The sequence below is a fragment of the Benincasa hispida genome, chromosome 9, assembly GCF_027475165.1.
Source record: "Benincasa hispida cultivar pf3 chromosome 9, pf3_genome.v1.1, whole genome shotgun sequence".
In the NCBI taxonomy this organism is placed as follows: domain Eukaryota; kingdom Viridiplantae; phylum Streptophyta; class Magnoliopsida; order Cucurbitales; family Cucurbitaceae; genus Benincasa; species Benincasa hispida.
Window position 1 is genome coordinate 29,522,754 of NC_143486.1, and position 17,707 is coordinate 29,540,460.

Genomic DNA, 17,707 nt, shown 5'->3' on the forward strand with positions numbered 1-17,707 from the left:
CACCTGGCACACCGCAACAAAATGATGTATCAAAAAGGAGAAATAGAACCCTGTTGGACATGGTTCGCTCTATGATGAGCTATGCTTCTCTACCTATCTCGTTCCGAGTTATCCAGTGGAGATTGCAACTTACCTTTTAAACCAGATTCCATCAAAGAGTGTTACTTGAATACCTTTTGAATTATGGAGAGGTCATAAAAGTAATTTACAACATCTCAAAATTTGAGGATGTTCATCACATGTGCTTGTGGAAAATCCAAAGAAATTGGAACCACATTTAAGATTATGTCTATTTGTAGTTTATTCTAAAGAAACGAGAGATGGTCTATTCTTCTATCCAAAAGAAAACAAATTATTTATATCGACAAATGCTACTTTCTTAGAAGAAAACCACATTAGAGAACATAAGCCAAGGAGCCAAATTGTATTAAATAAAATTTCCAGAGAAACTACTGAAACTTCAACAAGAGTTGTTGATGTTGCTTTATCAAGTCAAACACATCCTTCTCAAGTGTTAAGAGAGTCTCATCGTAGTAGGAGGACTGTAACCCAACCTACTCGCTATTTGGGTTTAACAGAAACTCAAACCGTCATATTAGATTATAAGGTTGAGGATCCATTGTCTTACAATAAGGCAATGGTTGATGTTGACAAATATGAATTGATCAAAGTCGTGGATCAAGAAATGGAGTCTATGCACTCCAATTCTGACTGGGAACTTGTAGATCAACCTAATGGAGTTAAACCCATAGGCTGCAAATGGATCTACAAGAGAAAATTGGGTGTAGATGAAAAGGTGCAAACCTTTAAGGCTAGACTAGTAGCAAAGAGTTATATCCAGGTTGAGGGAGTGGACTATGAAGAAACTTTTCTCACTTGTTGCTATGATTAAGTCTATCCAGATTCTTTTATCTATTGCCACATATTATGATTATAAGATATGGAAAATGGATGTCAAGACTGCCTTTTTAAATGGTAATCTTGACGAAACCATCTACATGATACAACCAGAAGGATTCATTGAACAAGGTCAAAAGCAAAAGGTTTGCAAGCTTAATCGGTCCATTTATGGATTGGAACAAATATCTCGATCTTGAAATATAAGGTTTGATGTTGCAGTCAAATCTTATGGTTTTGATCAAAATGTTGATGAGTCTTGTGTTTATAAGAAGATCATCAAAAGTTCAGTAACTTTTCTTGTGTTATATGTGGATGATATTGTACTCATTGGGAATGATGTAAGTTACCTGACTACCATTAAAGAATAGTTAGCTGCTCAATTCCAAATGAAAGATTTGGGTGAAGCACAATTTGTTCTAGGGATCCAAATTATAAGGGATCGAAATAACAAATCACTAATCTTGTCTCAAGCATCCTATATTGACAAAGTGCTTGTCAAATATTCGACGCAAAATTCCAAAAAGGGTTTGCTATCTTTCAGGCATAGAATTATTTTGTCTGAGAAACAATGTCCTAAGACACCTCAAGAGGTTGAGGAGATGAGACGGATTTCGTGTGCATCTGCAGTGAGTAGCCTTATGTATGTCATGTTGTGTACAGGACCCAACATCTGCCATGTAGTGGGTGTATCAATAGATATCAATCCAATCCAGGATTTGATCACTGAACAGTAGTTAACGCTATTCTCAAGTATCTTCGAAAAATGAGAGACTATGCTCGTGTATGGTGCTAAGAATTTGATCCTTACAGGATACACTGACTCTAATTTTCAGATTGATAAAGATTCAAAGAAATCCACATCAGGATCAGTGTTCACTCTTAATGGATGAGTTATAGTATGACGTAGCATTAAGCAAGGTGGTATTGTGGATTCCACCATGAAGGTTGAATATGTAGCTGCCTGTGAAGCTGCTAAAGAAGTCGTTTTGCTCAGAAAATTTCTCACAGATTCGAAAGTTGTTCCAGATATATCCTTGCCCATCACACTTTATTGTGATAATAGTAGTGTTGTAGCAAACTCCAAGGAGCCTCGTAGCCACAAACGTGGAAAGCATATAGATACAAGCATCATCTTATTAAAGAGATTTTGCAATGGGGAGATGTGATCATCACAAAGATTGCCTCAGAACACAATATTGCTGATCCATTTATGAAGGCTCTCACAGCTAAAGATTTTTAGGGTCACTTGAAGGGTCTAGGTTTACAAGATATGAGTCGTCTAAGCTAGGGCAAGTAGGATATTTTATCTAATATTAATATGAGTCGTCTACAAGTATGCCCTAGTTTATTGTATTGTATATTGATATTTTACTTTTCCACTCGTCTTTTTTGTATTTTGATACATTCCACTAGCTTTGGATAAGTTGGAGATTGTTGGGATTGATGTCCTAAATCTAGTGTCTCATGGTTTGTAGTTTTGTTAACACAAATTATTTATCTAATAAAATCGGAGGTATTTTATTTGACATTTAGACAACACTAATTCAATCCAATAAACTAAGATCCAAGGTTATATGATGTTACTTGAACAGTATGTGGTTGACATACATGTGGTTCATGTTCAAGTAATAACCTAAAAGGTCTGTAGTAAATAAATGAAGGTTGGGTGTCTTTATCATGGTAACACTACGGATACGACCCACTTTGTAATTGTTATATGAGATGTAAATGTTACAAACAATATGAATCATATTGTTCATGTAAAGATATGTGAGTGGAGGTATTCTGTAAAAAGGAGTTTATACATAAACCAAACCACAAAATAATTAGTTTCTCTTTATTAACACTTTTATTTGAAGAAACTAATATTTCACTAGGATGACGATAGGAGACTTGACATTAATCTTGAGTGAGTTGTAAACTCTTGTTTACGACAGCAGACCTTTGATCTATATGGGTGTCAATTCAGTGGCCATGATAGCCAACCCAATAAGCCTACCATTTTTTGGATTTGTCTGATTGGAAAGCTGGGAATACAACTAAACAAGGTGAAATTCACACCTTCCCATTCCTTGGGAAAGTAGATAAATTGCTCCCTTAATAGCTCATTCTAGGTCTTGAACAATTTTGGCCTAACTGTAGTTATGAGCATTTGTGAAGGGTCATTACTTTGTTGATTAGTTACATCCATGAACACAGAAATATATTTATAGTACGAAAAGTGCAGCTATCAATTTTTAGTGAAGTGATCGGTAGTTAATTAATATTGATTAATTGGATTAAAGAAGTTTAATCAATTAATCTCATATCATTGGAGCTTCTAATCTGTAGGTCCATAAGATCCCTTTGTTAGCTCACTAGAGGATAATAGTGGAATTATTTAAATTATTCAAATTAAATGAGGAAATTTTATATTAATAAGATTAATATATAATGATATGATCTATAATTCAAATCATGTAAGATAGAGATATTTGAATAAGATTCAAATATTGGATTTATATGAACTACATTCATAAAAAGATGTATACATATAAATATGTGATATTTATATGTTAATTTTCCATATTAAATATGATTTAATATAGTTATTTAATTGATTAATTAATGGTTAATTAATTGATTAAGAAATAATGGAGATTGGAGGTTAGTATAAATATATGATATTTATGATAATTAATTAAATGTATATTAAATAGGATTTAATATATGATTATTTAATTAATTGGAATTAATATACCAATTAATTAAATAAGTGTTATTTAGTTAATTAGCACTAAGGGTATAAAGTGAAATACTTGGGGAAAGGGTTAACCCTTCTCCATATAAATATATCCTTATAGCCCATTTAGGGCAAGTGGTTTTTCATAACAAAAAGACCTAGCCTCCAAGTGATATAAGAAGAATAGGGGTTAATTGGGTAATTAGATAATATTCTAGATTAATTCTTTTTTTACTCCCACTTGTAGTAAAACTCTATAAATAGGAACTTTCACCTCTTGAATGAAATACATTATTCTAAAAAAAGATCAACAATCTTGATTATTGGTGAGAATTCTCCTTTTATCTCCTTTAGGCTACATCAATTGGTATCAGAGCGACTGCAGCCGATGGAAGACCGAGAAACTCTTGGCGCGTTGATCACTAGAGGGAGCTTCGTGAGTTGTGCTCGTTGTCAAACAACACCCATCTAATTAGGGGGAACCCTTGAAATTTCAAGAAAGAAAGAAGAAACCAAAGATTGTTCAAGATTTTGCAAGAATGGACTATTACCGACCCAAAAAGGCGTCCAAGAAAAAAATACAACAATTGATATGGGCAAAAAAATCAAATTTACTTCAAAAAGGAGTGCTGGAATTCTTACTCGAGTGATTCTGAAAAAGAAATTCAACATACTAATTTTGCCTATGCTTGATTTTCTCAAAGAACCTATCATTATCTACATTGGAAATTTGATTCTAGTGATTCTAGTGATTCTAGTGATTCCGATGATGTATAAAGAGCAGTTTGGGATGAAATAAGAAGGCGACAATATCGAAAAAGGGCCCAAAGATCCAATCAAACCTATTTTCAAGATATCAGCGTAAGGATTGGGAGTTTGATAAATTAAAGAATTATCAATAATCATCAAGAGTGGATTTTGCTAGCCCTAGAAAAACATGCAAGACTCAAAATTACTTTTTTGGTTATAAAACACGATCAAAAAAGGTTGATTCAATAGGATCAATGGATGAGTCCTATACCCATCATGAGATTAAAACATATTCAAGAATCCAAAAAAATGACTACTTAGATCATGTAGCATTGGAGAAAATAAAGAAAACAACAAAAGAAATCCAACATTCATTGGGGAAAATGACTTAACATATTGATCAATTATCAATTCATTTGCAAGAGTTCAAAAACGGATTGATTTCATATACCGAAGAAAAAACAAAAGAATCATAGTTAGAAAATTTTCAAATAGAAAATTTTGAAGATAAAATTGAAGAAAAACAAGAATTTGAAGATGTTGATTTGGAAATAATTTCAAATGAAGAAGAAAAATCCAATGAAAAAGATGAAAAAGAAGTATCAAACACCAAGCAAAAATCGAACAAGAACAATGACACTAATTATGGTGGAAATGGATCACCAAACTGTCAAAGAACTTGAAGCGAATGATAAAGTAGACGGGATTCTTGAACAATTTTCCTTTGAATGTGGTTTTTTAGTGATTGGTCCTTTGAATACGGTTTTGAATGAGCTTGAAGAAAACATCTTTTTTGGGTTTATGCCCGATGGAGAAGTTCATCTTTTAGTGGCAACCTTTGATCATAATATTTTTTGTTCAAAATGTAGGATGATGGTTTGGTCATACTCCATTGAGCAAGTTTAGTTCATTCCTTGTTTGCTTCATAATTTTTTTTTTTTTTCTTTTTAAAACTCGAGTGCGAGTTTTCTTTTTGGAGGGGTAGAATGATGTAAAAAGAATATGGGCTAATTGGGTAATTAGATAATATTCTAGATTAATTCTCTTTTTACTCCCAATTATAGTAAACCTTTATAAATAGGAACTTTCCCCTCTTGTATAAAATACATTATTCATTTTAATAAAAGATCAAAAATCTTGATTCTTGGAGAGAATTCTCCTTTTATCTCCTTTAGGCTACATCACAAAGCCTCCACCTTCTCTCTAAATTCTCTCTAAAAATTCTCTACCATTTTCCTCCTCAAAAAGTTCTTGGAGACCACTCTTTCAAGTTCTTTTGGAATCCTAGAGAATAGGAAGGTAACTTTATTAGTGGTATCCTTCTCCATTGGAGAAGTTCGAAATCGTTGACAATGGTGGAAGAGAAAATTTAGAAGAATCAATAAATGTGAGTTTTGATTTCTTCTCTTCTTCCTCTTCTCTAGCATGCTCATAGTCTTGTTTGAATGCTTATCCTACAAATGCATGTTTTATTTTACTGTTTTTGTTTCTATAAAAAAAAAACAAATGTCTAAATGCAAGGTATTCACATGCTTCTGCGGGAATTTGATTCCTTCAAGACTCATGCCAAAAAGAGTTTGCGTCATAGGGATCCTCTAGCTCCTTTTCTTTTCACGATTGTGAGGATGCCTTGAGTAGCCTCATTCACTTTTGCAACAAAAAGATGTTTATCAGAGGTCTCTCATTCAGTATTTTGCATTATGATTTAACTCATCTCAAGTATCCTAATGACACTCTTCTGGAGATTGGTAACCTTTTGGCGTGGTGGCTTGTTGTCAACTTGTTCCTTTTGACTTCGGGGATTTCTCTCAATATTACTAAAATGTCTATCATTGGTATCAACCATGATAGGGAGGAAGTGAATATTCGCACCACAAAGTTCGGTTGCAAGATGGAGTCTTTCCCTTTTACGTACTTAGGTTTTCCTATTAGAGGGAAACATAGTGCTAAGGAAGCTTGGAGGAAGGCTCAAAGCTAAGGTGGACAGATGGAGAGAAATCTCCCTTTCTAAAGGAGGTAGGCTTACTCTTGACCAATCGATTCTCAATAGTGTCCCCTGCTGGTTCTTCTCCCTGATGCAAGCTCCTATTAGTACTATCAATTGCCTTGAAAAGATCATTAGAGATTTTGTTTGGAATGGAGGTCCTGCAATCCCACCTCCCACCTTGAAAGTTGGAATTTGACCTCTCTCCCAATTACCTACGATGGCCTTGGAATTGGGTCACTTCGTAAAAATAACACAACTCTCCTTGTGAAAATGGCTTTGGAGGTTCTGTCAAGAAGAAAATGCTCTTTGGAGGCGTATTATTGGGGTTATTTATGGGGTTGATGCTCACGGTTGGACTTCATAGGCGCTTGAGAAGGATAGGAAAACCAGACTTTGGGCTGCCATATTAAAGCATAAAGACTTGTTTTTTAAGTTTACTAAGTTTATTGTTGGCGATGGAAAACGATCAGATTTTAGTGAATATTTGGTGTGATTCTCAACCCCTTGCGCAGAAATTCCCCAATATCTTTAATCTATCCTTAAAAATGATGCTATGATAGTGGATTAGGGTGGGCAAAAACCACGTGGGTGCGTAGAATCCCCAATTTGACTGCGGATGCGGTCAAAGCAAGGACACAAAATATTATTTTATTTGTTTTAAATTCTAGGGTATCCCCACCCTGAATATTTTTTTATTTTTCTTAAATAGTTTTGTATATATAAATTTTTATTTTATTAAATTTTATTATTCTTATAGTTAAGCTACTGTTTTTTAACTTTTTTTTTTCTTAATTTCATTTCATAATGTAATAAATTTTAACTTTTTGTTAATTTTACAATAAAAAATCTTTAATGTTTTTTAATTTTTAATTTAAATAAATAAATAATAATTAAAAATATAAATATAAATGGGGAATTTTTCCCCACGGGGACCCGATCCCCGATCGAGTATTCCTCAACTTCGACCCTATCTCTTCAAAACGGGGTATTGGGTGGGGATGGAAACTACAAATCCCCACGATAACGAGGATGGGGATGGGGAGTGCATCCCCGACCCCATCCCACTGTAGTCCTACACACTGCTGGTGTGCTTCCAGTCAATCATGGAATCTAGACCTTCGAAGAAATGTGTTTGATAAAGAATTAGGTGATAGGGTGGCCATTTTGGGAATCCTGAACACCTGGGCGCCTCAGGGTGGTCAAGATTGCCTCAAATAGAAGCTTGACTCCTCGAGAAAGTTTACTACCAAATCTACCTTTTTGAATATCACCAAAAAACCTCCTCCCCCACCTACCTTTTGGTGACTCCTGTTTGGAAGCTTAAAATCCCCAAAAACGGCAAATTCTTCCTTTGGTCCTTCGCTTATAGAGGCTTAAATTCTCATGACAACCTTAATTCTCTCTTGGCCCCTCTATCTACCACCTCTATTTGAAAGATGAAGAGTCGCTGGATCACCTTTTTCTTCATAGTGATTTTGCTATTAAAGGTGGAACCTTTTGTTTAGAACTTTTGGCATGGATAGCTACCTCCCAAACAGAGTTGATGACTGGCTGCTTGATGGGCTTGATTGTGCTTCCTTTGCGGGTAAAGAGAAAGTTCTTTGGAGGTGTGCTTCTCGGTCTCTTTTGTGGTGCCTTTGGAAGGAAAAGAATTAGAGTTTTTGAAGATAAGTATGCTTCTTTTGATTCTTTTTGGACTGTTGTTCAACACACAACCTCTTGGTGGTGCACTAACCATACCAAATTCTTTTGTAAGTATAGCCTGATGAAATATAAGAAAAGAGAGACCAACACACAGTTTACGTGGAAACCCTAGAACAGGGAGAAAAACCACGATACAGAATTTTTTCTTATTATTTTTAATTGATATATTGAATACAAGAGAATATGGTGAATAAATAGACAGTAGAGAGCCCTAGGGTAAGAGACAATTACAATAATACCCCTAGAGTAAAACCCTATTTTCAATACTCCCCCTCAAGTTGGTGCATAAATATCAATAAGGCCCAACTTGCTAATACAGTAGTCAAAATTTGGTCTAAGTAACCCCTTGGTGAGAACATCAGCCACTTGTTGACTTGAAGGAATATAAGGGATGCAAATGCTCCCATTATCCAATCTTTCTTTAATGAAGTGTTTGTCGATTTCTACATATTTGGTTCTGTCATGCTGGACTGGGTTGTTTGCGATGTTTATTGCTGCTTTATTATCACAAAACAACTTCATTGGAAGCTCGCTGTCTTGGTAAAGATTAGACAGAACCTTATTCAACCAGATTTCTTCATATATCCCTAAGCTCATTGCCCTGTACTCAGCTTCACCGCTACCCTAGCCACCACTCCCTGTTTCTTACTTCGCCAGGTGACAAGGTTACCCCAGACAAAGGTGCAATACCCAGAGGTCAACTTTCTATCAACGACAGAGCCTACCCAATCATAATCGGTATATGCTTCAATAGTCCTTTTTCCAGACTTCCTGAACATCAGACCCTTACCAGGAGTCCCCTTCAAGCACCGAAGAATACGCTCAACCGCAGTCATATGCTCTTTATAGGGAGCTTGCATAAATTGGCTTACCACGCTTACTGCATATGAAATATCTGGTCTTGTATGGGATAGGTAGATCAACTTTCCAACCAACCTCTGGTACCTTTCCTTGCTAACAGGAACTTCGTTGTTTATAACACCAAGTTTTGCATTATACTCCACGGGTGTGTCAGCAGGTTTACACCCAGTCATACCTGTTTCTTTGAGCATGTCTAGTGTATATGTCCTTTGCAACACTAAAATACCTTCTCTTGATCGAGTCACCTCCATTCCAAGGAAGTATCTCAGCTTACCAAGGTCTTTAATCTCAAATTCTCTGGCCATTCTCGTTTTAAGCCTTGTAATTTCACCCTCATCATTGCCAGACAGAACAATATCATCAATATACACTATGAGGATAGAAATCTTCCCGGAGTCAGACCGTTTCGTAAACAGTGTATGATCTGAATGCCCTTGTTTGTATCTCTGTGCTTTAACAAATATGGTGAACCTATCAAACCAAGCCCTTGGGGACTGTTTCAGTCCATATAATGACTTTCACAGTCTACAAACTCTGTGCTTGAACTGACTCTCGAATCTAGGAGGAGGGCTCATATAGACTTCCTTTTCAAATTCTCCATTAAGGAATGCATTTTTAACATCTAACTGGTGAAGTGGCCAATCTTTGTTTACAGCAATCGACAACAAAACCCGAATAGTGTTAAGTTTGACCACAGAAGAGAATGTTTCAGAGTAATCAACTCTGTAGGTCTGGGTGAAACCTTTAGCAACCAGTTTGGCCTTATATCGGTCAATCGTCCCATCTTATTTGTATTTTACGGTGAACACCCATTTGCATCCAACTGTCTTGTGCCCTTCAGGTAAAGGCACCTGTTCCCATGTACCATTTTTCTCAAGAACCCTCATTTCTTCCATAACAGCAGTTTTCCATTCAGAGTTCTCCATTGCTTCACGAATAATTCTTGGGACCATGATAGTGTCCAAGCTGGTAGTGAGAGCTTTAAATTCGGGAGACAGATTGCTATATGTCATGTAGCTGTGCATAGAGTACTTTGCGCATGAACGAGTACCTTTCCTCAGTGCTATTGGAAGATCGAGAGAGGCATCATGATTTTCCAACTCTCTAGGTTTCTCAGCATGATCGACCACCTGTATATCAAGGGTTTCAGTAGTATCTTCCACTTCCTTATCACAAACTGGACCTTTCCCTTTACTGTTATCATTCTTAGCTGTTTCCTCATCTATCACATCTTCAGTATTGCCACCTCCTTCATTCTTATCTTCCCTGCACTTGTCAATCTCCATACATATATCAACATCATTAGTTCCAAGAATACACGTACCTAAACCAGATGCAGGGTCTGATTCATGGACCGGAGCCGACTGTTCAACAGATGGCTTCCTTTCCTTTCTAAGATTCTTCCTATAGTAGGTTATCCAAGGAATTTGGTTAGTGGACAGGATAGGCTTTTTCAGAACTAAGAGAAGGAATCGGGGCGGATTCCCCTAAGGGAATATCATAGGAGCACCAGTTAGGCTCTTCACTCAAACTCTCCCCCTGAAGATGATTAACGGTGAAGAAGGGTTGATCTTCAATGAAAGTCCTGTCCATGGAGACAAAATACTTACGAAAGGATAGATGATAGCATTTATACCCACGTTGGTGTAGAGAGTACCCAACAAAAACATATTTCTGAGCACGAAAGGTGAATTGTGTGCAATTTGGGCCATGGGAGTGGACAAACGTGACACAACCGAAGACACGAAGGGGTACATCAGAAATCAGGCGAGTAGTCGGAAAGGATTCTTTGAATAGGTTCAAGGGATTATGAAAGTCAAGTACACGAAAGGGCATACGATTGATGAGGTGAGCCGCTGTAAGAATAGCATCCCCCACAGATAGGACGGAAGAGTGGCAGACAACATTAAGGATCGGGCAACTTCCACCAAATGGCGATTTTTACACTCGGCTACTCTATTTTGTTGGGGAGTATAAGCACACGAGCTCTGGTGGACAATTCCCTTAGACACAAGAAAGTCATGGAAAGAGATGTTAAAGAACTCTCGTCCATTATCACTCCTCAAAATCTCAATCTTGGCATGGAACTGGATTTCAACCATGGTATAAAATTGTTTAAAGATAGAAGACACCTCAGACTTATCAGCAAGTAAGAACACCCAAGTGAGGCATGTGTGGTCGTCTATGAAGGTGACGAACCAACGTTTACCAATAGTAGGTGAGGGTCCCTAGACGTCACTATGAATGAGGGAGAAGGGACTGGACGACTTATAAGGTTGAGAACGAAAACTAATCGACTTTGTTTGGCACAAATACATACATCACAATTTAGAGACGCTATATTAATATTGCAGAATAAATGCGGAAATAAATATTTCATATACTGAAAGTTTGGATGTCCTAAATGATAATGTCATAATATAAAGTCATTTTCGGAAGTAGAAAACTTTCAAGACATAAAACCAGTTCTATGATCCTCCCTAGAAGAAGCATCGTCAGAAAGGAAGTAGAGCCCCCTATCATGTCGGGCAGTGCCAATCGTCATCCCCGACTTCTGATCTTGAAACACAACAGAATCTAGTGAGAAAATAGCCTTACAGTTCATATCTCTTGTAATTTTACTGACCGATAAAAGATATATGAGATTTTAGGCACATAAAGTGTATCACATAGTACTAAACCATCAAAAGGAGAGGTATTTTTTTTCCCCGCAACCGAGGCAAAAGACCCGTCTGCAATTCTAATACGTTCATTTTCCGCACTCGGACAGTATGAAACAAACAATTCTGAAGAATTGGTGAGATGATCTGTGGCCCCTGAATCTACAATCCAGGGTTTCTTGTCATTAATGCAAATAAGGCCAGAAGATGGAAATGTACCTGATTGCGCAATGGCACTCACCCCAACAGCACTCAAATTGGTCAGCCGATAGGTCTGATGCTGTGTATTCTCACTAACTGAGTCACTTACGAGTGCACGCCCAGAGTTTGATTTGTCATGTGACTGTCGTCTCCTACTATTTGGGGGCCTACCGTGCAGCTTCCAACATTGGTCCTTCATATGCCACGGCTTCTTACAATGTTCACAAACAGGTGTGGGCTTTTTATCACTGTCGCAACTGGAAGCCTTTGTAACAAAGGTTGATGCATCAGTGGAAACAGCCACAGGATTGTTCATAGCATGTGATCGATCCTCTTCTAGTTGAACCTCTGAACAAACTTCTCTGAGAGAAGGAGTAGGTCGTTGACCCAATATGCGACTCCGAACACTGTCAAATTTTGGGTTCAATCTAGCCAAAAACACATATACCCGATCTGCCTCTTTAAGTTTCAAGTACTGGACCCCATCTTGTGTGCAGTTCCAGACAATCTCTCGGCAAAGGTCCATCTCTTACCAATACACTAATAATTTATTAAAGTAGGAAGTAACATCCATGGTCCCTTGTTTTCACTCATGGACCTGTTTGTGTAACGTGTACAACCGAGATGTGTTCTGTCACTTCGAGTACAGATCCCTAGCTGCCTCCCCGATATCTCTAACAGTTGCTGCATACAGTAAGGGTCAGCCAATCTGTGGCTCCATACTATTGATGAGGACAGATCGTAATAGAGAATCCTCCCCTTTCCAGATTCTTTCTTGAGGATCGCCTGGGATAGGTTTCAGAATTTCTCCTGCCAAATACCCGAATTTGTGCCTTCCTTCTAGGGCCATTCTAATCGATTGGGACCAGGAGAAATAATTCTCCCCATTCAATTTCTCTCCAACCAGAAATCCTGCAGAATTTCCCATTGAGCCAGTTAAGTAAGTTGTATTGGACAAAATAGAGAACAAGTTTACCGGATTCTCTGAACAAACTGGTTAAACTGGTTGGGGATTTGCACCAAACATTGTATCCAAATCTGAAATCTGTTGTTGCAAATAAGCCAACTGTTGTCTCACATCGTCTGGGTAATGGACCGAACTACAAGCGGCTGGAAACGGGGCCACCACTATCGACTGGATGGACGTCGCCGGCAGGAAGGTTGTCGACGGCTGGGAGGTCGCCAGCATATGTGAAGATCCCAGCCGGCTGGATTGCATGAGGTGGTCGCCGGTTTGTCGTTGGTCGAACGCTCCTAGGGCAGAAAAAGAATGGGTCGGATCTGCAAACGCTGTGGGTGAGGCGGATCTCCTAGGGCAGGCCGACGCGAAACCAACTAGCACGGAAGTCGGCGCAACTCCTTACAGAACGGATGGACTTGTCGTGGCGAATGGCGCAAAACCAATCGGCACGGAGGTATGCACGAGTCTGGCGGGCTGTGATGGCGCAGGACTCGTCTGTCCTTCGAGGGTTTGCTCGGGTTCAGCGCGGATGTACCCGATCGGAGCCGGATCTATCTGATCTTCGCGAGTCCAGCTAGATTCTGTATGGAGAAGCCCGATCGGAACTTCTGTTGGATGAGGCGGCTCCCACTGACGGCGGCTCTCCGTTGACTGCAATTGGACGACAGAAAGTAACTCCAGTAAGGCTGCTTGAAAACACTCCTTCACAACTGCTCGAATAGCAGTTTTCATGTCAAAACTCGAAGATCCATCAGCAAAAGACGACTGTAGATGGTTCTCTTCCATAACAACTAGGGTTTCGTCCCCAAACTCTGATACCATGATGAAATATAAGAAAAGAGAGACCAACACACGGTTTACGTGGAAACCCTAGAACAGGGAGAAAAACCACGATACAGATCTTTTTCTTATTGTTTTTAATTGATACACTGAATACAAGAGAACAGAGTGTCTATTTAGACAGTAGAGAGCCCTAGGGTAAGACAATTACAATAATACCCCTAGGGTAAAACCCTACTTTCAACATAGCCTATCGATTATTTTTAACAATTGGAAGGCTCTTCTAAACTAGTTCTTTGGGGAGCGGTCTCCTCAACCCCTTGCCCTGATGTTCTTTGGGGAGCGGTCTCCTCAACCCCTACCGTTAGGTTGTTCTCTTTTGTTCATTAATGAAATTTTACAGTCTGTTTCTTATTAAAAGAAAAAAAAAAAAAAGAAAAGAGAAAATTGAATTCAGTCAAGATCTTAGTTACTTGCATTCTAACATCTCATTAACTCAAGGCAAAGAAAATGGAAATAAAGTTCCTCATTCCCGACATTGGTGAAACCAAGCCCCTGAGCATGGAATAGATTTGCCATCACATGACATGATATCTCAGTAAGGACAAATTTCTCTCACATGAAACTAATGCAGCTAATAGCAAACTACAAACTCATTTACACTATGAACATAGTTAATTTTGAAGAAACAAAGTGACAGATACACCTATAAAGTTATCATTATTTGAGTTGAAACAAAAAATGACAGAAATTTTACTTTCCCCAGAGTACATACCTCTCTGTAATTATGTTATCTTCCTATCAGGATAAGCAGACATAAATGCAAAACATGGGTTGTGAGACTTCAAACTTATTCCAGCTATGCACACAAGATTCGACCGAAATTATAAAGAAACATTAACCCAAATATCAGAGCTTTTCAAGGATAGAACTTACACAGAAGTGTCATCAGATCCGACCACTTGTCTGGAGAGTAAAATAGCTCATTGGGTTTACTGTGTTTTGGCTAGATTTCTGGCTGCCCCTGAATACTGAGCCGCAAAATTTGGAAGATGTCGGCCCATGAGGTAGCAGGAATGGTTTTGTCAAGAGCTTAATTATGGACGTACAACATGCTTTCCTCTTCAATTGTTTGAGGCTGTTAGTATTCTTTAACCGTATCTTCTGCACTTGAGCCATGGCTTTTACAAGCATCAATCACTTGCTCTTGGAATTCAATTACAAAGAACATTACCACATCAGCAAAAAAGAAAAGGGAATCAAATTCATGAATTCAAGAATCGCTCTCAATTGCGAACCTGTCGTAATGAACCCAGGTGAGTGCAAACAAAGTTTTCATCATGAAAATTGGATAGAAAAGCAAAACTTCTCTACAATTTTTTTCCTGTCATTCAATAGAAAATGATAAGCTACCAAGGCAAATAAGAAAGAGGAAAAACAAATGACATTGGATTTCTCAATTAAGTTAAGATTATGTTAAAGGATGCCATTAATATTATTGTTCATAGCCATAGCTAAGTATGCAGATGTAAAAAGTTTCTCTTAGTTATTTCGACAAAAGATCTATATTACTGTGAGGAAACAAGCACAGTTTGGGAAAACAAAGAACTAAAAATGCAATCATTATCAAACAGAGCTTTAAGTTATTGCAAATAGTTCTCGACAATGACCATACTCACACTTCTGTTTTTTCAAAACTAGATGCCAACAAAAGATCCATGCCCTCCCATAACTTTTTCTGTTCAAAATACTCGTGAAATATTGATCTCTTCTGTCTAATATTCAAAGGAAATGTCATTCCAAGATCAAATGGTTGAAAAGGTCCTTCAACAGCACTCACAAACCCATTAAGTTGGCTAGTCCAAATATTTGTTAGAGACTTAAAGTCAGCTAGAAAGCTTGTTTGACTTCTTTGTGAAAACTCAATTCTTTGACAACAACTACTTAAATACAGCTATGGCCATGTAGGATAGCCAGAGCATTGGCACACGTTTACTTTTCAATCTTCAATTTCCACCAAAGTGAACACAATTGACTTTTCTGTACACAATGAAGCTATTCATATCTGGTTAGGATACCTCCTAGCAAGAACACTCAAGAACAGAAAGAACGCTAAAGAAAGAATATATATTGCATTATCAGTGAAGAAACTATAATATTCCATAGCCTTTCGAAAGGGCTACTCTCTCCCAAAATTCTCAAAGAAAATCCCACCAAATTCTTCACACCTGGCTCCCAAACCACTCCCTTTATTTATAACAAGCCCCCTGACAAACTTACTATCTAGTTACTAATTTATCCCTTCTAATAACCATATTTATTCTACTAATAATCCTATTATTTCCACAACTAGAGCTCTTACATATCTCCAAAAGACACTTGGCTGTTCTGCTTTATTTTCCTTTTTTATATAGGAAACAACTTCATTGATATATGAAACATATGAGAGAAGAAAACAATTGAAAAGAGATGGTACATAGTTGTTTTTAGGTCATCATATAAATGATTAATTACATAAAGTAATTTTCTTCATTGCCATTCTAAACTATACATCTTTTAAATTAGTGAAAATCCATACATTTCTCCCTCTCTCCCTTAAGCCAATGATGGATGAAAATATATTTACAACAATATAAGAACAGCATAACCACCCATGTTAACAGTGAAGAAAAAACTTGAAAATAACCATACCTTTCTATTGCACTACATGCTTTCGAAAAGATTCTAGCAGGCTTCAAATGAATCTTCATGATTGGAACCAACTGACACCTCCACAAAGTCCTTTGTTATTGCAAACATCTGCGCAGCCGACTCTCTCAATCTCCAAATATGTCGGACTCTCCAAGTATGGAATGGATAATTGAACCTAACTGGTCACCATTAACCAACCTATTCTAGCAGAAGCCCTACCATTTGAGTGTTGCTCTTCTAGAAGCTTATCAAGCATAGCTACCAATCTTTTTAACAAAGAAAGTATAATTTCAAACTCATTCATTGGCTCATTTTGAATCGGTATAATGATATATGCCTCAAATGCCACCACCGAAGAAATTACTTCTTGACAAAAATTTTACAATCATCTCTTTCCATCTATGTCTGTTTCCTGATTAGATCAACACAACACTTATAAACAACATCCTCGAGTTGAGAGTACAACTACTTCTTCAATTAAAAGCCTTTTGACACAATTCACTCTGCTCCAATGCATTTTTATGCTCTTCCAAACCAACATTAAACCACCTCTCAAAAGCCTCCTATCATAGGCAACTTCAACTGAATTATGTCCCAATTCCATCTCATATTTCTCCAATGCCTTCATACAAAAAGGAAGGACACTCTTATATGAAAAATTGGTTTCCCCAATTCTCCACCATCCTTCTTCAAGGTTAACTCGATCTCTAAACACTTTCTTTCTAACATTAGAAAGAGCTCAATCTCTACTTCTTAACATTGCACAACATGAATCCTCAGCACTAAATCCTATTAGCAATATTCAGAATCCCTAAATTGTCAACAGAACCTATTAATTGCAGAGCCATGACAGAGATTCAAAGCTAAATAAGCATATAACAGAATTTTTTTTTTTTTTTTTTCAGGATCCTCACCTTCTCGGTCTACTAACTGACCAATCCTTACGGATGCCAGTTCAAGACCCTTCTCCACATAACAGGATTATCAATCTTTAAGCGCCTCGAGCATTTCATCAACGGTCTTTGCAGAGCTTTAGTCTCCACCAGCTCTGATTTTTCTTTGAGTTTTCCTTCTATGGAAGAAATTTGAGGGAGTTTGCCCATAAGTTCCCACATGGGTTTGGTTGAAATTGACTGAATTTGAAAAACGAGATATGGTTTTTGAGGCAGGAACGAAAATTTTGGGAAGGAGGGATGATCGTAAGTGACCGGAGATGGAGTCGACTGGAGTGGGAGAGACACTCGGAAAATTTCTGGTGCGCCCATAATATGATTTGCCTTATGACATATGGTATTATATTATCATAACAATTATTTATTTGATTTTTATTGGGTCCCACTTAGTTTTAGATTTGTTTTTAACTCATCATTTTCATACTTTTTTTTAGTAAAATATTTTCTCTCTCATTTAATTTATTTCCAACTTTTCACAACTGTTTCTCCTTTTTTTTTTTTTTTTTTAAGAGAAAATAAATATAGTCTCGATGGTGT

General features: G+C 37.4%; 1 long non-coding RNA gene across 5 annotated transcripts in view; it reads right to left on the minus strand.

Annotated features, from left to right (window-relative positions):
* Positions 1-17,500, minus strand: part of LOC120085232 (uncharacterized) — a 26,202-nt gene extending 8,702 nt beyond the window's left edge. For 2 of the 5 annotated variants that reach the window (XR_016532359.1, XR_016532360.1), the window contains exons 1-2: positions 16,218-17,500; positions 14,463-14,910 (exon numbers count right to left, since the gene is read on the minus strand). This is a non-coding gene — a long non-coding RNA (uncharacterized LOC120085232). Of the gene's footprint in view, positions 1-3,685; positions 4,107-13,403; positions 13,931-14,182; positions 14,911-16,217 lie in introns of those variants that run through there. The other 3 variants (XR_016532358.1, XR_016532361.1, XR_005483850.2) reach the window with 3 other exon arrangements.
* Positions 17,501-17,707: the final 207 nt, after the last annotated feature.